General features: G+C 37.2%; 1 long non-coding RNA gene across 1 annotated transcript in view; it reads right to left on the bottom strand.

The window, feature by feature from the left end:
- LOC127526581 (uncharacterized) overlaps positions 1-22,094 on the bottom strand; it is a 182,561-nt gene that overhangs the window by 100,574 nt on the left and 59,893 nt on the right. The gene's annotated exons all lie outside the window — the stretch shown is intronic.

Raw genomic sequence — 22,094 nt, 5'->3', positions numbered from 1 at the left:
ACTTCTTGCATCAGTCATATCATGAGTAATTACAGAGTTTTCAGGCCTAAATTTTAGTTTTGTTGGGGGCACCCCTAAGTGACATTAAAAGTAATGGCAGCGCTTCAGGCCACTTAAGCCTCACTTGTGCACAAAGTTTTAGCAACTTGTTCATAATGGCACCATTGGTGACCTCTACCAGACCTGTACTCTGTGGTCTGTAAACGCAGTAAGGCAAATGTTTAATTTGTATACTATTTTCAATTTCTGTATTTTGATACATTATCGGAAAGTGCTGACGTGTTACCTATTGGTTGGATAATCAAGTGTAAATTAATGTAATCCAATAACATTGTCACACATGCACGTCTGTGGCCCGGCTCATCTGAGGTATGGAGGGGAGCACTGACACTAACCAAATCCTCTCTTGTTCCCTCCACTGCACAAGACAACGGACTCCACCTCGTTGGGTCCCACTGCTGCCAGAAGGAAGTGTTCAGTCTTTCACCAAACCTACTGCAGGACGGGGTTCCTTCCTTGCAGAACAAGCCTTGTAGCAATCTTATTTCAGGATGTTTCTTTGTATTGATGCATCAACATCATTGAAGTTTTCATATATTTTTGTTGGAATTAAACAAGAACAAGCAGGTTGGCACTACAACATTTTCCAGTGGTGTCATGCAGTTCCATTCTCAACCACAACATGTATGATGTGGGAACAACTGAATATCCATCCATCAGTTCCTTTATCCATTATATTTTAGGAACTGAGACAAGAACTTATAATGGCAACATCAGATGCAACGAAGTTTGCATGGATCACTTTCACTGCACACCGACTTATACTCACTTTCACAAGGTTAATTTACAGTTAGAATTAGAACAATCAGAAGAATACATCTTTGAGATGTGGGGCGAAACTGGGGTACCCAGAAAAAAAAACTGACTTCAACACAGGGAGAACCTGCAAACTCTACACAGTGGCCAGGCCTGATGGGATCGTAACCTGGACATGTGAGGACGGTTAGTGCTAGCTATTGAGACACTGTGTTGCTAACAAATGATTTCACTTGTGTGTTAAGTCACGTAGCTCCTCAGTTCTACAGAACCAGATATACAGTATTGTGATCCACATTCATTATCCTTTGTCTTTGATTTGCTTTTGTAAAACAGCAGTACTAGGGTGTTGTACCGTGTTAGCCATTATGAATGTAGAGAAAAGCCAAGCAAAATGACACCTTTTATTGGCTAACTAGAAAGATTACAATATGCAAGCTTTCGACATATTGTAATCTTTCTAGTTAGCCAATAAAAGGTGTCATTTTGCTTGGCTTTTCTCTACTTTTGTAAAACATAAATTGAGATAGACACTAAGAGGTTGTTAATATCTTCACCTCTCAAAACAACAGCAGATGATATTTTATGCCAGCTAGACTGAATAAGTAACATAAGATCAAGCACTGCTGCTTTACAGCTCCACTGACCTTGGTTCTAATTTCACTCCAGCTACTGCCTGTGTGTATTCTGTATGTTCTCTCTGTGTTCAGATGAAGTTTTTTTTGTTTGTTTATTTTGATTCCCAGCTGTATGATGGGCTAGCATTCTTACCAGGGTTACATACATTCTGTGCCTTTCGAATCTCTCTATGACCCTCAAATGGAATAAGTGAATTTGGAAAAATAAATTAATAAATGAAGAGACTCCAAGATCAGTTGCAGTTTGGGAGCTTGGATGTTCATTCTAAGCTATTAGCCCAATAACACAAAACGGCAGTAGCTCTGATTTAACAGATTTTACAGGTTAGAATACAGCTTTTATGTATATTCTTGTTAAGTATTATTTTGTTATACGTTCTGAATACCAGTCTATTACTTCAAGAGGCAAATCACATGAAACTTAAAACTTGCTCAGAAAAGGTGCTTCTGTCTATTTAGGGTAATAATAATAATAATTCGTTACATTTATATAGCGCTTTTCTCAGTACTCAAAGCGCTATCCACACAGGGAGGAACCGGGAAGTGAACCCACAATCTTCCACAGTCTCCTTACTGCAAAGCAGGGTAGTGCGTGACTTATTTTTAACCACTTTTATTGGAAGCCTAAGAAAGACAGATGACACTCATGCACATACCAAAAAGGAAAAAACATTTTAACATGAATGAATTGTTAAAAAAGAACAATGCTGCCATCTAATGGGTCACATCTAACATTTAAGAATTTAAAGCTCTCATAGTAAATATGACCAGTAGCCATTTTATTGTTAAAACCCAGCAATTCTGGAATTCAATATACAAAATACTATTCTTTCATATTCTGCATGTGTCCACAACTAATTAATGCTCCTCGTGTTTCTTCCGCAGCACTTGATGCCACAGCACTTGAAGCACACCTGGCCGATTGATAGGCCCCTGAATGGCATCATCCTCGAGGGAACCACATGCCAGTGTGCATCTTCCCACTGCTACAGAGCTGACCCTTGTTGGAGTGCTGACTTGATAAACTCTAGGTAAGTGTGTATTGAGCACCAACACAAGTTGTGACAATTTAATTACCTGCTCGGCCATGTAGTGTCGCCTGTGCTACAAAGTGCTACTGAAAAGTTGGAGCTGTTGAAAGTGGCATATGGAGAGGATGCTATGAACATGTCAGGTGTCTTTGAGTGGCATAAAAACTTTAAGGAGGGGCAAGGAGATGTAAACGATGACGCCAGAGATAGATCACCCATCAATGTCCCAAGCCGTGATGCACTCAGTGTTCACAACTTCCAGGTTAATAAATCAATTACCAAATTGGATCATCCAACATATTCACCTGACTTGTGAACAGCCCCTGGAAATATAAATAGCCATGAAAGGACAAAGATTTATAGATACTTCTGGCATTCAGTGTAAAGTGACAAAGGAACTCAAGGGTGGGTATTCAAGAAACAGAATTCCAGGCATGTTTCCAGAAATGGCAATCATCTCACTAAATGCATAGCTGCAGAAGGAGATTTGAAAAGGCTAGTGCGCAGATACACACACATTATTTTTTTCCTTTATTATAGGTTTATTCAATGCATTAAATGGTCACTATTTACAAAAATAAGGGCTATAAATATTTATTAAAACTGTACTCTAAATATGTGACACAACCTATCATATGTTGTTATTCAATATACAGCACACAGGCATGGTCAAGGAGTTTAGCTGTTTCAAACAAACATTAGATGACACATGGTCTTCAAGGAGATTATTCTGAAGCTTTATAATGCACTGATGAGGCCTCATCTGGAGTACTGTGTGCAGTTTTGGTCTCCAGGCTACGAAAAGGATATAGCAGCACTAGAAAAAGTCCAGAGAAGAACAACTAAGCTGATTATAAGGCTAAAGGTGATGAATTATGAAGAAAGGTTAAAAAAGAGCTGAGCCTTTTCAGTTCAAGCAAAACAAGATTAAAAGGTGACACGATTGAATTATTTGAAAATATGAAGGGAATTAGTACAGTGGATCGAGACTGTTATTTTAAAATGAGTTCAACAAGAAACTGTGATCAGGTCCGTGCACACAATGCCTTGCCTAGTTTTTGTGTGCTAAAACATGGCACTGTATATACACTGCAATTACAGAGTTGCACTTGTGCCATTTGCAACACATTCAGACCACTGCCCAAGGTACAAAAAGGTTAAAAAAATGCATTTTTTAAACAACAATAACCACAAGGCGAGACAAACATAGCAATATGACAAAGTATAAAACAAGTAAAATAACAACATCTGCTGTCTTGCAACTAAATAAGCAGATTTTACATCCAGTCTCTCAAGTGAAGTGGATAATCCACACCAAAGGTTCACTTTAGCCCGTATCTCTCATTCTCCTCTGCACACTACACTTTACTAACCTCTTGACTTTTAACCCCATCCCATGGTCACTTCTGACTGGGACCTGAAACTATTCCCTGTGGTTAGGGGCTACACTACATTTGCTCAATTGATACAAGGCTTGACCACTCTTTCCCCTCACCATGAGGCTTCTTTTTCGCTTACCTCTTTCAAGGCTGATTTTTTTTTTTCCTAGAAAAATTCACTTTTTCAGAAAGATGACAGAAATTCTTTTTACACAAATTGTGGAAAATATGAGAGTAACAAATATCTGAATGTTTACAATCTTTCTCCAGTGTGGCTGCAGGTTTTTGTTCCAACCAACTTCTATTTTTAATAGGACTCCTGGGCTAATTAAGTGATGTGTTATTTCACAACTTTTGTGTTTTGGAAGCAATATAGAAATTAGAAAACTTAAGTTTGGTTAAAAAAAAAAAATTATATTAAAATGTACCAAGCAGTTATATGGGAATAATGTATTTTGTTCTTTTTAACAATATTTTCATCTTTATTTTCATTCTACTTTTCCAGGGGGGTATTTTCCGTATGTCGCTTAAATCATCCGAGATCAGATGCCTCATCTTGGATGAGTTAATGCCAATGACACTCATCCGGGATAAGTCGGTATTTCAAAAGCAGCCGTGTAGTAGATTAGTTTAGCTGGATCTAATCATCCGAGATGAATGCGCGCGCCCACGCGGATTGAAAAACCCATATTTATTGAGTCTAGAAAACACGATCAGCAAGTCTTTGATAGGCTGTAACAAAATAACGAAAGAACGGGCGCATTTTTTTTTCACACACGCGGCGCAAGACCTTTTATTCGAAGGACATGAAGAATTTCAAGATTTAATATGCACAAGGGGTAACACTGCAAAAGCAGCCCAAACCAGAAAAGACAGCTGGCAAAAAGTGGCCGACAAATTAAACTCTAAGTAACGTGCATTGTACTTACTGAATTAAGCGTTTCATTTCCTATGTGTCAGATTATTATTTAATATGTCATAATTCCAGATCAAACGTGAGCATAAGGAGAACATGGGAACAGGTTAAAGTGAAGTAAAAAAATATACTTCAAGCTGGTAAATATCGGTATATAACTATTTAAAGAATTGTTGACATAAAGAATCATATATAATATAAAAAACATTAATTCTAAAGCTAATAAGAAGGCAGACAAGCAAAAAACAGGTGGAGGTCCATGCGGTCCAGACCTAACCCCTGCAGAAGAGTTGGCTCTCCAGCAAAATGCCCATCGCCCTGTTTCTGAGGGCATTCCAGGGGGAAGCTCCTCCTCAGAACCAGTGGCAGGATGCAGTGGTCACTTCATTTCAGGTAAAGGATGGTCATTGCATATATTTGTCATTGATGTGTGCCATAGGTATGTTCCATATAGCCCTCTTTTTTGTTGGGTCAGTTGCAGGGAATGTCATATCCCTAGAACCTGTGTCTGACCAACGAGATATTGACGAAGGTCAAATATATAAAGTATCTATCTATCTATCTATCTATCTATTTGATGAAGACACTGTGTCTGACTATTCAGATCTGCGTACAATCCAGTGCCCCAATCACATTTGGAAATCCTGGGTAATGAGAATGTTAGGCTGATTTTGAGATTCTTCATGGAACTGTGGGTGTTTTAGCCTGTGTATTACCTACCTGCAATGGCATGAAAACGCCTCTTTTATTGTCTGCACACTCAGGTGTCCAGGAAACATTATGAAAACCCGAAGGAAATATTTCAGAGCCAAACAGATTTTACGAATTGCCTGGCAAACTGCACTTTTAGATAGATTTTCCACATTGCCTACAGTATATAAAAAAAGTGCTGCTTGCAAAAAACCTCAAAGCAATGCCTACTGTCTGTGTGGTTGTGAGAGCTCGACTTCGCCTAGTTTGATTTCGAATATAAGGTGCTAATAAATCTTTGAGGTACAATATTCCCCCTCAGCTAAAGCGGTATCTTTCGAAAAGAATTTCCTCCGGGAGCAATAAAGGATCTTGCCGATCGCGCAAAACCCTCTCAATATGAAATTCTCTTCTTCTAATTTGCGCACCGATATCAATTGGTCGCTCATTCATGAACGGTGAAGTCATGACTGAATGAATTCCATGCACAGACACTGATTAAGTGTGTGAGCTAATCCTTGTTTACGTAGAACAAACCTGTTCCGAGCAGGTTTGAGGATTTGGATGTGCTGCTATGACAACACATTCAGCAAGAGTTTCGAAAAACTGACAGATCCAGGATCAGGCCAAATCGTCAACAATTACATCCGGCTAAACGAGTAATCCACGTACGAAAAATACCCCCCAGGTGTTCTAATTGTTTATTTAATCCATTATTTACTAATTAGTGGGTCTGATGTTAAAGTAGTTGCAGCCTTTGATTATTCAGTGTTCTTTGCCTGGGTGTCTGCCCTGCTTGTTTTTAATTGTCATTAATAAGATACAATGAAGAGGAAAAACTGCACAGAGAAAGGGCAAAAGTTAACCATTTAAATATTTCAACATGTCTTATAAATGTAAATATCATGCTGCTGTGCTTTTCTGAATGTAGAATAAGAGAAAATAATAGCAGCTAATTAAATGAGATCAGTGTTATCAGGTGTTGTCACTGATTAAAAATCTGGTTGGAACAAAAACCTGCAGCCACAGGGGGTCCTCAGGACCGAGGTTGGGAAGCACTGCTCTATACAATTTTGAACTAGACGATACTGTTCAAATCAACCAATTGTGTGCATTACTAATCACACTATTGGTCATACATTTTGTGCCTTTTGCTACATAACCTGACATGTATTTCTTGTTTTCAAAAGCAGCTTAAAAATGATGTTCAATTAACCAATAATTTCATGCCATTCTGAAGTGAAACGCACATAACCTGTTTATTTCATGGGCTTTGCTGCCATCTAGTGGAAGAAACATAAAAATCCACTGCAGAAGACATTTTTGGGTATTAAGGAACATTTTCTGCCTTCTGCCACTTGATGTCAATTATTGTCAGTTCTCACCAGGAAAGAATTAAATTGCCAGTTCTCCTAGACAGCCTCCTCATTGATGATTCTAACCGAAGGACAGGGTGGTCAAATACATTCTCTTCAAGGATAACGTGCCCTCTAGGGACCAGGGAGTGTTTTCCATGCCATTTCCTGCTTTGTTTTCAGGTAAAGGGTTGGTTGTCCCTGATAACTGCTTGGTTACAGTTTGCTTTCACACAGGCCATCCTTCTCCTTCATGCTCATGCGGAGGCACATGACCATTACACGTCTGGCATCAGCTGAACACATACTGTTTCCCAAACACCACCACCAGAGGCTCGGTGCTCCCACACTGAAGTGTGTTGAACCTTCCCTTCAGCCAGAGCGGCTGTCCCTTCTGTTTGTAGGTCCCCTTCACAGTATCATCCAGGTTGGGCCCTTACCCATCTTTTCATTTGGAAACCCTCCTACAGGACAATGAATGGCACACTCTTCAAGGTTGAAAGGTAACACTGGATAGCCTACATTATATTATTGGGCATCTAAAAATGAATATAGCACTGTGTTTATATCTCTTTATAAAATGTTAGTAAGTGGATGTTCCCAAATCTACTTAACTTTTCAGAGTTTACAAGGCTCATTACCACATTCTGGCAACTTTTAGTGTTAGGTAGGAACTCAGCATATGTTGTCAGTTCATCACTGGACCAAATAAGTCTCTGGTTCACCTAACAAGTATCCAGAACCCGATTAATTCTGATCTCCTAAAAAGAAAGGAGCAAACAGAGAAAACAGAATGACTGGAAGTATATTTCATATAAATAACCCAATAAGAGATGCAAATGATTTTTAAGTAGAATTTACTCCTACACAGATAAATAGATGTATTTATAGACTATATAATAGACAAGGGTTATGTTGCTGAAGTACCTAAAGAGAACCTGAACTGTAATGATGACAGAGTGCGGCATATTCCACAGGAGGGTGTGTATTATCCAAAGAAACATAAGATTAGAATAGATTTTGATTGTATAGTCACTGATCAGGGGATCAGTAATCAGTAGTTGTCAGTAGACAACACAAAGGGAGTTACAGATTCAGTAACTTCTTCAAACAATCTAGTAGATGTGATGTCCACAGAACAAGAGGTTGGTTCAAACTGATGGATTAGTCCAATGAGCTGCTGTTTAGGAAAAGATCTAAAAGGGTCCATTAGCAACCTCTCAGCACACCGCACCTCATTATAAGTCTGAGAACACACAATTGAAGCTCTTAATTTATTTATAAGTCTGAGAACACACAATTGAAGCTCTTAATTTATTTACTGGTTAAAAAAAAACAAAAAAAAACAATAAGCTAAAAATTGTTCACAGCCAATATTTCTTGACACATCTATCTGTAGAATAGGATTGACATGATTGTTAATAGTTTTAAATAACAGTGTAGGATTATGGTTATTTTTAAAAAGTTCTGAGAAACATGCCACCCTGCCCATTTTAACAGCAACAATATCAGTGAACAAATTTAAAAACATACGATTAATTCTGTAGCTTTCCAAGCTCTTTCAGCAGAATCTCCTCGCTAATCCAAGAGGCTTGAGAACATCCTTCCCTCCACTTTCTTCATAAAGGTGCAACAGAATGTAAGATTGACAAAGAAATGATTAAAATCATATACCAGCTGTGAGGTGTCAGCCATATTCATAACCATCAATTTAGAGCAAGAAGAAGAAAAAGCTGAAGAAAAATTTACAACAGTAGCTGAATTTATAATATGTAAATGTCCTGGCCAACATTTTTGGGGGCAGTGGAAAGTGAAACATGATACTACTATGATTGGACACACCAAAATCTTGAATATTTAAAAAGATATGGAAGTACACCAGCAGTGAATATTAAATCCAGAGTGTGACTGTGATTATGTAATGATCCTGTTACATGGTGCACCAAATTAAAGGACAGAGTCATATTCAACAACTAACATGTCTGGCTTAAGCCTCCATGACTACAATTTTAACGAACTGTGAGGATCACTATAAATTCAGACCAATCAATATGCCATTTTTGATAAATAATGGATAAACACTAGTTCATAACATAATTGCTGCTTTATTTTTCTCATCTGCAGAATCCAAACCCACCTAGTAAAGTGCAAAGGGAAAGCAATATCTTTAACTACTGAAACTTAGATAAAATTAAACTGAAACTTAGTGGAGTAATTCAACATTTTTGCACAATATAGCAACCCCTCATAAAATGTTGGTATTAATTATAATCATTTGCTGCAACATAGTTAACTATAACATCCTTTACCACTTTTTTTTTTTTTATTAACCTCTAACCCAGGGGTGCCCAATACATCGATCGCGATCGACCGGTAGATCGCGCTGCATTCAAAAAATTTTTTTTTTAAATCTTACTCTATCATATATCCTCCCTATGGCATTTGCCACTTGATTGACATGCAGAGCAGCCAGTCTGAGATCTCTTTTCTTCTAACACACTGGCCATCCCGCACGCACGATTAAACGTGTCAGCTACTGCAAAACTCCGGCTATCTAAGTGATCTAGTTAGCCTTCCAATTTATATCAACATATGAAGGGATTTAAAAAAAAAATTATTTTTTTTGGGGGGGGGGGTTAGAGTTTATGGGCTGGATGTGGAATTGGAAGAGGATTTCTTTTCTCACAATGTCACAATTGAAGTGTGTTTGTCTGATCTGTCAATCTATCATTGCTATTCCAAAGAAGGAAAATGTGGAAAGGCACTTTCGAACTGTTCATAAAAACTACGAAAATGACTTCCTTCCGAAAAGCGATCTGAGAAAGAGAAAGGAGAGGGAACTAAAAATCGCAGTTAATTGGACAGCCGTCATTTTTCACTCGGCTGAATTCAAAAGCAAAGGCAGACACACCGAAGCATCATTCCAGGTAAGTCACTCCATCATTAAGCATAAGAAGTCCTTCCAAGATGGAGAGATGATAAAAGAGGCCTTTGTTGAGGCAGATGGCTAGGTAGAAATTCCTGCGGAGATTTCAAGACCCCTGGCCGGACAAAAAGGAGTTTCTCCTTGTCATTAAACATGCAAAATACAAGCAACTTAATAACGATCAATGGCCGCTAGACTTGGCATTTTTTTTTCCGATCTGACCAACATGTTGAATGACCTTAATTTACAGCTGCAAGGAAAAGACAAAACCATGGTCAATATGATTGGCTCAGTTAATGCTTTCAGAAAAATGCAACATCTGTCCTCAAAGCTGAAGCCTTGATTTGGGAAACATCCAAAACCTCGCATCAGAGCTGGAGACGCAATGGAAGGCGTGTGCGCAACTTGACAGCATACGCTACACAGAGCAGATTGACAACTGTCTGTCAGACTTTGGCAGACGGTTTCAAGACTCAGCTTTACTTGAGCCAATTGCCACATTTAAGTGCTATCCATTTAGGGAAGATGTTGAGGGTGATTCACCCGCATCAAAAATTGCAACACTGTTTCACCTAAAACTCCTCTAGATTGGAGGATGAGATTTTGACACTACAGGATGACATTCAGCTGAAGTATGGGGCTCATGAACAGTTTTGGAACTTACTCACAAAGGAAAAGTACCCAAACATGAGGAAATGTGCTGCCTCCTTGACTGCATTATTCGGCTCTACTTATTTATGTGAGTCAGCCTTTTCCCACATGAAGATTATTAAATCCAAATACTGTAGTGACCATAAATGTATTGAATTGTTATTGTGCCATAAGGGTTATTCGGCAACATATATTTTATGTATAAAGTATACTCAGTGTGTGTGTATACATTATATATATATATATATATACATATATACACACACACACACATATATATATGTGTGTGTGTGTGTGTATACATAGCATTTTTAATGTAGGTAGATCATTTCGACCTGGTCATTTTAAAAGGTAGATCGCAAGCCGAAACAGTGTGGGCACCCCTGCTCTAACCTATTCTTTTATTTGACTGGAATTTAAATATCAGATGTATGGAGCACTGTAGTTTGTGTACCAATCTGTAATGTGCTTAATTATGTGCCAGTACCGACAGAATAGATTCTTGCACTTTCCATGGTTGAATCAGCAGCCGTATGAGCAGACATTCCATCATTCAAATGAGCAGCTCAAGTGCCAGCTACAAAGGAGACTTCAAAAACAGCAATCCTGCCACAATTCCTCAAACTCCACTGTGGTGCAGCTAAGCAATCAGTCCTTTAAAGGACAACAAGGAACCTTAAGTGATTTCAGAGCAAGAATCAGTTGGGTCGGCTCTGGTGATCACCATGCAGTGCTAAAATGCAGAAACTCGGTGGAATTACTCTCACACCTTTATTAGAGATATTTTGAAGATGTTTTGGAAATCAAATAAGGTTTAATCATCTTTTTCTTTTTTTAAGCCAAATTTGTTATTGAAGTTTAGCAACAATAAATGCAGGATTCTCAGACATAAATATTCAATAATGAGGCCCAACAAAAGAAAAGTAAAGTGAAACACTGATAACAAGAATAAGAACTGCTAGCTGATGCCCAACCCAGTAAAACCCACCCATATGAAAGCTGGAAAGTAAAATATGTAGTCTTGGTGACGGCTGGACCAACAGCAAGACCTGGAAACTAAGGAGGCTACTGGCAACATGAGTCACAGTACTAGTTATCTTCTTCTTGGACCAGAAATACTTCCTTAGAAGGCTGGCGTCCTTCAACATCTGCAATAAGATGCTGCAGATGTTCTATCAGACGGTTGTGGCGAGCGCCCTCTTCTACACAGTGGTGTGCTATGGAGGCAGCATAAAGAAGAAGGACGCCTCACGCCTGGACAAACTGGTGAGGAAGGCAGGCCCTATTGTTGGCATGGAGCTAGACAGTTTGACATCTGTGGCAGAGCGATGGGCGCTAAGCAGGCTCCTATCAATTATGGAAAATCCACTGCATCCACTAAACAGAGTCATCTCTAGACAGAAGAGCAGCTTCAGCGACAGACTGAGGAGATCGTTCCTCCCCCAAACTATGCGACTCTTCAGTTCCACCCTTGGGAAGGGGGTAAACGTTAACATTATATAAAGTTATTGTCTGTTTTTACCTGCATTATTATCAATCATTAATTTAATATTGTTATTTGTATCAGTATGCTGCTGGAGTATGTGAATTTCCCCTTGGGATTAATAAAGTATCTATCTATCTATCTATCTATCTAGAAATGAGAAAGGTCTGCCTGTAGACTTCCAGAGCTCTGTAATTCAGGAGCTCTGCTTTTCAACAGCTGGTTGAAATGCCGGTTTATTTACAAAGTGAAAATTCTGAGAAGAGTTAGCACTACATGGCACTCCTAATGCAAGTCACACCTACAAAACAGTACTCATTCTTCTTTAGTAAGATTAACCCTCCCACACCCTAATCTTAAGCCACTGTACGAGGTATGCCTTGAAAAGTGCATTTTAAGAAAAGACTGGGCATGTTGTGGAACATGACATATGTGTAATGCAAAGCATCTAAGTGGTATTGAATGTGTGTAATTTGGTTAGCTAATCAACAGACAGTGCTGTGTATCTCCTGTCTGAAGGGTTAAGAGAGAAACAAGCGATTGTGCACCACTAAAACCCTCCCCCAGTGTAACCTTTAGTTAGCTCCTCAAAAGAGCTGGGAGATGGTCACAAATAGGACAACATGCAGAAGGAGTGCACCTTGTATTCTGTCATGTGGGTATTTCAGTTTAGTCCTACTTTGTCCTATTTGCTCTGTACTGCAGTTGGAGAGTAGGGAGTAGAACTAGGAGCTTACCTAAGTGAAAAGTAAAAAAAAAAAAAAAAAAAAAAAAGTTGTCAAAAACTACTTTATTCACAAAAAGGCCAAAACCAAATAACATGGTGCTAAAATCAAAAGAGGAAAAAAAAGTTCAAGTCAAAAAAACCAAAGAGGACAAGAAAGGAAAAAGTCAAAAGAAACACAAGTAGTCATTTCAGGTTTAGGACTAGTCAAAGTCTATGCAATGCAGATTTACACCGGAATATACAGTGCATCCGGAAAGTATTCACAGCGCATCACTTTTTCCACATTTTGTTATGTTACAGCCTTATTCCAAAATGGATTAAATTCATTTTTTCCTCAGAATTCTACACACAACACCCCATAATGACAATGTGAAAAAAGTTTACTTGAGGTTTTTGCAAATTTATTAAAAATAAAAAAACTGGGAAATCACATGTACATAAGTATTCACAGCCTTTGCTCAATACTTTGTCGATGCACCTTTGGCAGCAATTACAGCCTCAAGTCTTTTTGAATATGATGCCACAAGCTTGGCACACCTATCCTTGGCCAGTTTCGCCCATTCCTCTTTGCAGCACCTCTCAAGCTCCATCAGGTTGGATGGGAAGCGTCGGTGCACAGCCATTTTAAGATCTCTCCAGAGATGTTCAATCAGATTCAAGTCTGGGCTCTGGCTGGGCCACTCAAGGACATTCACAGAGTTGTCCTGAAGTCACTCCTTTGATATCTTGGCTGTGTGCTTAGGGTCGTGCTGAAAGATGAACCGTCACCCCAGTTTGAGGTCAAGAGCGGTTTTCATCCAGGATGTCTCTGTACATTGCTGCAGTCATCTTTCCCTTTATCCTGACTAGTCTCCCAGTCCCTGCCGCTGAAAAACATCCCCACAGCATGATGCTGCCACCACCATGCTTCACTGTAGGGATGGTATTGGCCTGGTGATGAGCGGTGCCTGGTTTCCTCCAAAATGTGACGCCTGGCATTCACACCAAAGAGTTCAATCTTTGTCTCATCAGACCAGAGAATTTTCTTTCTCATGGTCTGAGAGTCCTTCAGGTGCCTTTTGGCAAACTCCAGGTGGGCTGCCATGTGCCTTTTACTAAGGAGTGGCTTCCGTCTGGCCACTCTACCATATAGGCCTGATTGGTGGATTGCTGCAGAGATGGTTGTCCTTCTGGTAGGTTCTCCTCTCTCCACAGGAGGACCTCTGGAGCTCTGACAGAGTGACCATTGGGTTCTTGGTCACCTCCCTGACTAAGGCCCTTCTCCCCCGATCGAGTTTAGATGGCCAGCCAGCTCTAGGAAGAGTCCTGGTGGTTTCGAACTTCTTCCACTTACGGATGATGGAGGCCACTGTGCTCACTGGGACCTTCAAAGCAGCAGAAATTTTTCTGTAACCTTCCTCAGATTTGTGCCTCGAGACAATCCTGTCTCGGAGGTCTGCAGACAATTCCTTTGACTTCATGCTTGGTTTGTGCTCTGACATGAACTGTCAACTGTGGGACCTTATATAGACAGGTGTGTGCCTTTCCAAATCATGTCCAATTAACTGAATGTACCACAGGTGGACTCCAATTAAGATGCAGAAACATCTCAAGGATGATCAGGGAAAACAGAATGCACCCGAGGTCAATTTTGTGCTTCATGTCAAAGGCTGTGAATACTTATGTACATGTGATTTCTCAGTTTTTCTATTTTTAATAAATTTACAAAAATCTCAAGTAAACTTTCATGTTTCACGTTGTCATTATGGGGTGTTGTGTGTAGAATTCTGAGGAAAAAAATGAATTTAATCCATTTTGGAATAAGGCTGTAACATAACAAAATGTGGAAAAAGTGATGCGCTGTAAATACTTTCTGGATGCACTGTACTTTGTAAGTATATTTGATAGAAAGAATCTGCAAAAAGGATTAGAAAGAAACACATTTTTTATTGTTCTTGTTAATTTTCAACATGTCCACCATCATTACTAATACAAAGGGTAATACAATTCTGTAGTTCTCATAAAACATTTTCAAGCTGATTTTCAGTAATACCTGTGATGACATTAGTTATCTTAGCTTGCAAGTCTTCTAAAGATCGAGGCTTGGTTGAATAAACATTAGTTTTCACATGTCCCTATAAAAAGTAATCCAATGGAGTCAAATCTGGCGAACGTGGAGGCCAAGAAAATGGTCCACCTCTTCCAATCCATCTGTTAGGGAATTTCTCATGTAGAAACTGTCTAACATGCAAAGCCAAGTGACAAGGAGCACCATCTTGTTGAAACACTGTATTCTCTATCAGTCCTAATTGTTCCAGTTGAGGAATAAAGTAATTTGCAGCATTTCTAAATAGCTATCAACATTAACAACATGTCCTTCAAAAAAGAATGGCCCTATGACTTTTATGTTCAACAGACTCATGTGGATTTTCAGTTCCTCAAATATGGCAAAAATAAAACTAAGGTCAAACAAAAACTAGATAATGCAAGCTTTCTAATCCTTTTTACGAATTCTATCACATATACTTACAAAGTTGCAACTATTTTAAACTTACACACAGACTTCATGGACACCCTGTATTTTCAAATTCTCCAATAAAATACTAACATTATATTTGGGCTATTTAAATTTTTTTTTTTTTTTACATCTTCTTTACAAAAGAATTCACAAAATGTTGTAAAGCTAAGTGACATCACTTCGGCAGCAGTTTTCTTCAGCATGATTGGTGAGATGGCTTTGTCCTGTGATACAAAGTATAAACTATACTTTTTACAACTGCACAATTTTCAAATAATATTGCATTAGTGCGATGATGTTTTCTGATTAGTACTATTCAGGTCATACAATGATTTCTTCAAAATATCACATATATTATTCTCTTTCTTTTATTTTCCCCCGTGAGCTTATTTAGTGCGAGCAGGAGCACGCAGGTGGCCGGTTGCTAGTGCTATGAAAAGCTTGACTTGGCGGCGATCAAAGCACTAGTATTGTGCAAGGCATTTACGGGGTCCACTGAGAAAAGAGCGTTCATTCGTTCAGAAGTAACATTCTTTCCTCTGCATGTCCTGGAGTCCTGTGCAGACTGAGCAAGGTCAGGGGGGGAAAAAAAAAAAACACGGTCACCGATTACAACCACAAGAAAGTACGCGAATGAGAATGAGTAATATAAATAATGTTGCATCCGTGCCACAATGTTTTCCGAAATGTACTATAAGGTCATAAAATGAATAATTCCAAATATCATATATACCTATGTCTCTGTTTTTTTGACAGTGTAGCTTTGACATTACGGGCCATAAGATGCATACTAATTCAGCGTAAGCAGGAACGCTCAATAAAAATGAATAAAAAAAATCATGTGACAATGAGATACAAATAAGGCAGATTCGCCAGTGTTTGTGTTTCAGCTTTTATCCCTCCAGATCAGAGAATTTCCAGTTTGATGGTCTCAAAACACCACTCATATCACATTTATTCCCAGTTTCAGATAAAAAGTAACAGCGTCAGATCCTTGGGGGGGGGGCAGTAGTATGTATCGTGATCATAACAGAGACAATAAAAGTTTAAAAAAAAAAAAAAAAAAAAGGTAACTTTTACAAGTACTATACATTTACAGTGGCTGTTACAGATGCAAATAAAATGTATGTGTTTATTGTATAATATTAACAATAAGAGCAACTCACTACTCAAAACAGTAAATATACGAGGCAGTCGGGATCGAACCGGAGGACTCTTGATTATAAGTCAGCAATTCCAGCGCCACGGAAGCTGTTGTATCATCCTTGAACCTTTGGTGAAAGTGTTTATTTGATTTTTGCACTTCAGGCTTTACACATTATATAGTTTATGTCTACATTTTGTCATTTATTACTATGAAAAACGTTTCTGTTTTAATGATGTATTTTTTGGTTAAATGCACTTTTTGTGTTTAAAGACTACGTGCACTTTAGTTTGTGTTGTTTAATGTATTTCTTTTTTATTGTGATGGTCACACTAATATAAAAACATTTATTATTTTCAAATTCATATGTTTCACTGGTTATTTTAATTTGATTATTATTAATTTTAATCGTGTTAATGCAGAGACGACAGGGTGACATTCACAGGTGGACAGACATGAGCAGATGAAGACAGACATGCACTGGAGCCCAGAACAGGATGTGCAACCACAGGTCGCAGGCTTCAAAATAGTCAGGCATGAAATAATCGTGACTAATCAAAAATAAAAATGATTAGACGACTACCAAAATAATCATTAGTTGCAGCCCTAGTTGTGGATCTTATTACATATTATGTGAAATAAAAAATATTACCCCACAATCTGTGAACACTTCTCAATAATGATAAGAATAATTACAGATGTATGTTACTAACATAAAATTCAACATTTATCATAATTCAAATAGGAATAATAAATATAATGATTAAATACTTTAAGTACATTTTCAAATTACGTTACAGATAACTGAGTACACACTTGGAAGTGAAATTTATTAATTTATTTATATATTACCCTACAAGTGATATTTAAATACATCACTTCTGATTTTTTCCACCATAGATCTTTACTTAAGACACTTTGTTGGAGTACTTAAAGCACTGCAAATTTCTTCAAAGATCTAACGTTTTGCATTTTTTAAGTGTTCACTTAGTTAAATTCCCAGACTTTTACAAGCAATGGCTGTCTCAGATAGAAAATACAATACAATACAATTAATTTTTGTATAGCCCAAAATCACACAAGAAGTGCCGCAATGGGTTTTAACAGGCCCTGCCTCTTGACAGCCCCCCAGCCTTGACTCTCTAAGAAGACAAGGAAAAACTCCCAAAAAAACCCTTGTACGGAAAAAATGGAAGAAACCTTGGGAAAGGCAGTTCAAAGACAGACCCTTTCCAGGTAGGTTGGGCGTGCAGTGGGTGTCAAAAAGAAGGGGGTCAATATAATACAATACACAAAACAGAATAAATCCTCAATACACTATAAAAATAAAAATTTTACAAGTACAGTGCAGAATTTAACAGTAGATGTTATCCCATAATATGATACAACTCACTACTATTAGTCAGGGAAATATTCCACATTTTAAATGTTACAATCAATCACATTTCATGTTTTTTCTTTTTCTCCCTCGTGTAATATTCTGAGGAAAAACCCCAAATCTTTAACTTTGTACCTCAAACTCAGGGTTGGGGGTGCTTGAGTATGGGGATGGCAAATACTTTTGGCAAAGCAACATGTAGCAGTTACCACTTGTGACTCTCTGTGTTCTTGCAATAACCAGCACCACCCACTAGGATAACACTGCCACTTCTCATTTCATTTTATGTTTGGAAACTAATCTAGAGCTTAATAAGGTAAAATGACTTGCATCATAATAGTATAAATAAAGGCTTTGCATAACTAGATGTATTGTCAGTACCTTCACTATCAAAGAGCAAATGAGAAACTGGATTCAAGCAGACAGAAGAACAAGCTCTTTAAAAAAGTTAATTCTTTATTAAGGAAATTTCAATTGATATAATTAAAACTTCTTTACATACAATAAACTCCAAAAACAGATTGTCTTAAAAGCTCACACAATTAGACATGCAATTTATTTTCTGGTATACTCGCACATCTTGAAAATACTTTTTCAGAAAATATAGACCTCAATATATAAACATCTTCAATCTTGATATACAAAATTCACTGATGTGAAAATAGAAGGGTGAGAAAACATTGCTCAAGGTCTGTACAATAAACCTTTAAAATAAACAACTATTCTTGAAAACATGTCTACAGAACATGTCTGATGTCTTCAATGAAAATCTTTCCTGAGACATGTGCACAACATCTGCAAGGATAACCTGGCAAGACTGGTATTCACTAGAGATGTGCTTAATAAGCATGCAATAATTTCACGCTGAGCTTAGCCTCGGCTTAGATCAGGTAAGATGCTGAGGCATGCAAAGAAATAAGCATTATTTACCAATTACTGTATATGAAATGACTTTGAGATAAAGGCTTTTACATGGACATAGAACATTTGCATTCATCAGCTCATGGAGTATGAGACTAATTTTAAACTATGTTTGAGCGAGAAAAAAAAGTGAAGAGTAAATGTTAATACATCTCAATGCTATTATTTTAAAGCTCTTTGGGAAAAATGTGTATTGTGGTTATTTTACAAAAAATACAATAATAAATATGTAGTATTTCATAATATATTAATGATCTACAGGGGAAGGCAACATCTTGAACTTAACACGTAGGTTTCAACTGCATTAAAACAGTTAAACATTCACTCAACATTTGTTTTTAGTCTCCATTACATTATTTCTTTATGATCAGCTTCCCTTGGATTTAAAGAGTTAGGATTGGTTAAAAAAAAAAAAAAATCCATCAGTAGTTACCATAGCATGCACATAAGATTTTCACATAAACTCAGATTTAATCATTAACACCATTAGTTTAATAGCACATTTTATGAAATTAGATTAAGCCTTTGAAGTCATAAGATACACTTTCTTATAAATGCATACTATTTTTCCTTTCTGCTTATCCACTTATTTGACCAGCATTGAAGTGACAAGGAAAAACAAACAGGAAAAAAAAGACTAGCTCTATTCATAAAACAGTGTTATATCACTGCTTTAAATAAATTCATGTAAAATGTAAAACAACAATAGAAAAACACATTTAAATGGGTATTAATTTCTGTGCAACTATAAAGAGTGTGCCATGTTTAAAATTAAGTACAATGCCCGATTAAATAACCGATTAAAACATAACACAGAATGCCCACAAAATACAGCTTTCTTACAATCATTGGACATTTTATCTCATCCTATTTTAAATAATTTTTAAGAGCAGCATTAGCTTTAAAAATATTTAGATTTAAGGAAATCACACCAGTGCACATGAAGTACTGTGAAATGTTCAGCTCACTGAAGATTGTACCCCAACTAAGAAAATAAAAATACAACACAAAGAACTATCCAATCCATGAAAAAATAAAAGGGGAATAAAAAGGATATCCTCACCTTTTTCAGGACTGTAAATAAATGTGCACAGTATCTGAAATACAGTATGTCAAAACACACCATACTCTACATGTCACTAACCAAGGTTTATCTATGACAAACTGTTCACTCTCTGTCCTGGGGTGTTGCTTTCACTCTCTACAAAAAGATTACAAGGTGAGTTAACACAGACGTGATTTCTGCTCTGGACTGGACAACTAATGTGAAAGAAATTGAGACAGTAGCAAGCTCATAGTTAATGAGCACTATATATTTCTCTTTTTTTTTGGAAGAAATTCATTGTCTTTAAAGGATTTATTTTTGTGAGAGTGATACTATATTTCTGTTTTAATTATACATAAAACATTAAAATTGTTGGATTCATTGATAATGTGTTGTAAATAAAAAATAATTCCTGAAAGGTGAACTTAAAAGGAAAAAAAGTGGATGCACAATTACTCCTTTTTCTGTGTATATATACATACACACGCACACATACAGTACATATATGCATATACACACTATTGTGTGTGTATAATACAGGGTAATATAACTTTCACACACACACACATACATATATACACACACACTAAATTGTGTACAAACACACAAATAATAGCAGTACAAAAGTCACACTATCAAAAGTGTGTAATGTAAATAAAGATAAGTAGCGCACAGTAGGGTGTACTATAACCACTTAACTTATTTTGTCATCATAAAGCAATTAAAACTGTTTTCCCCAAATACAGTAAGAGACTTTCAACTACCCTGTGAAAATCCCACAGCTATATCATAGTATGACATTAAAACTACATCAGCACTGTCCCACACCAGTTAACCTGCTAACCTTGCCACAATATTAGCAGTTACTTTAGAGTTATAACCTCTGACACATTGTCAGGAAGTGTTAGTCATCTACCAGCACACAACCATACAGGTATTGAAGTTTTCAAAGACTGAATTGTAACAAACATCTCAAGTGCTATTATCCTTTTAATTATAATCATGCAATAATGCACAAGTGTTTGTGCTTGTGACATTAAAAAAATTGCATTGCTTTGTATTATTGTCTGCTGAACTGCACAAACTATTTTGGGAGCTTGAAATAAATAAAAAATTCATATGCAGGCTATCTACTGAATCAGCACAAAAAGTACAATATCAAGGAAACTTTTAGCTCTCCAGGTGGTGTTTAGAGGTGTCAACTGCTTTTATTATGGTAAACTGCTAATGTTTAAAAAGGAAGAGTTAATATATTAACAGATGGAATTATGATTAATAGCTTAATTAGAAAGGAAAAAACAACTAAAATTGTTGCTTAGAATGCTTACTGTAGTAAATGCCTAATAAGATGAAAAACACAAAATGAGTGAAAGGATAAAAAGTGAAAAGAAGTGAACGGTCTTTGACATTGGATTTTAAAAAGTTTGGGTTTTTTTTATTATTTTTTTTTTGAGGCCAACACAAAATGCTGAAAAGAGGGCAAATAAATGTGGTATTACAAAGAAAACAATTAAGGGAATAATAAAATATGATCTGTGAATTTTGAAAGAATTAACTAAAAACAACACAACAGAAAATGTTGCCAGGTGTTCAAAGATGCCTTTACACCAAGCACACTACACTAAGGATGAAAGAACACCATTTTAAATAAAACTGTTTAGAATCTACAGCACTTCTATATTTTGTTTAGGAGTAGAACCATGACAAGTGCAAATAATACACTTTATTTGTGCATCAGAAAGATTATGATTTCTGCTTCCATATATGTTTTAATTCTTTGAGAGCTATTATTTTTCCCCGTTTTGGCCCAAGGGTAAATATTTTTTTCAAAAATCTCAGTTGTCTGAAAAGCACACAAAACAAGGATTTCACATATAAATCAACATAAAATATTTATTTATATCAAATGTCAGTGTTTTATGTTCAATAAGCCTCTACACTATATAAATTTACATACGCTAGTGTTGTGCACTACCACATTACACTGCTTGCAGTACGTGTTATACTGGTGCCACTGTTTCAGACGTCTTTTGCTGCATACTGTGACTACTGTTGCCGCACAGCCGCTGCCGACAGTGTAACGCTTACTGCAAGCAGCATACCTGTAGCAAAGAGACTCAAACTATAACGTAACAGCAGGTTTTGTCGATGCTTACAGCTGACTACCTCCCTCTACCCCTGGATGTCGATTAAATCAACATCTGCCTCAAGTCGACACCCACCCTGAAAGAGTTAAAATCCTCTTGGAGGCAAATGTACAAGTTTGAAAACTCACTAAAATCCTTAAATATGAAAAGGCTGTCCTCACAAGGACTGACATCCCATCCCTTTACAGTGTCTGCCTTGATTCGGAGGCCTTCAGGGTAGGTTCTGCCCCCTACACAACCCTTAATTGATTAAGTAGCTCAGAAAAATAAAGGAGATGTTGACAGTTTTCCCCATATAGGAACACGTACTGCAGCAATACTAACTATTGCTTAGAATAGAAAATTACTGC

This window comes from Erpetoichthys calabaricus, chromosome 1 (assembly GCF_900747795.2).
Source record: "Erpetoichthys calabaricus chromosome 1, fErpCal1.3, whole genome shotgun sequence".
NCBI classification, from domain to species: Eukaryota; Metazoa; Chordata; class Cladistia; order Polypteriformes; family Polypteridae; genus Erpetoichthys; species Erpetoichthys calabaricus.
Note: the sequence above shows the minus strand (reverse complement) of the source record. Positions and strands in the feature narration are given on the sequence as shown.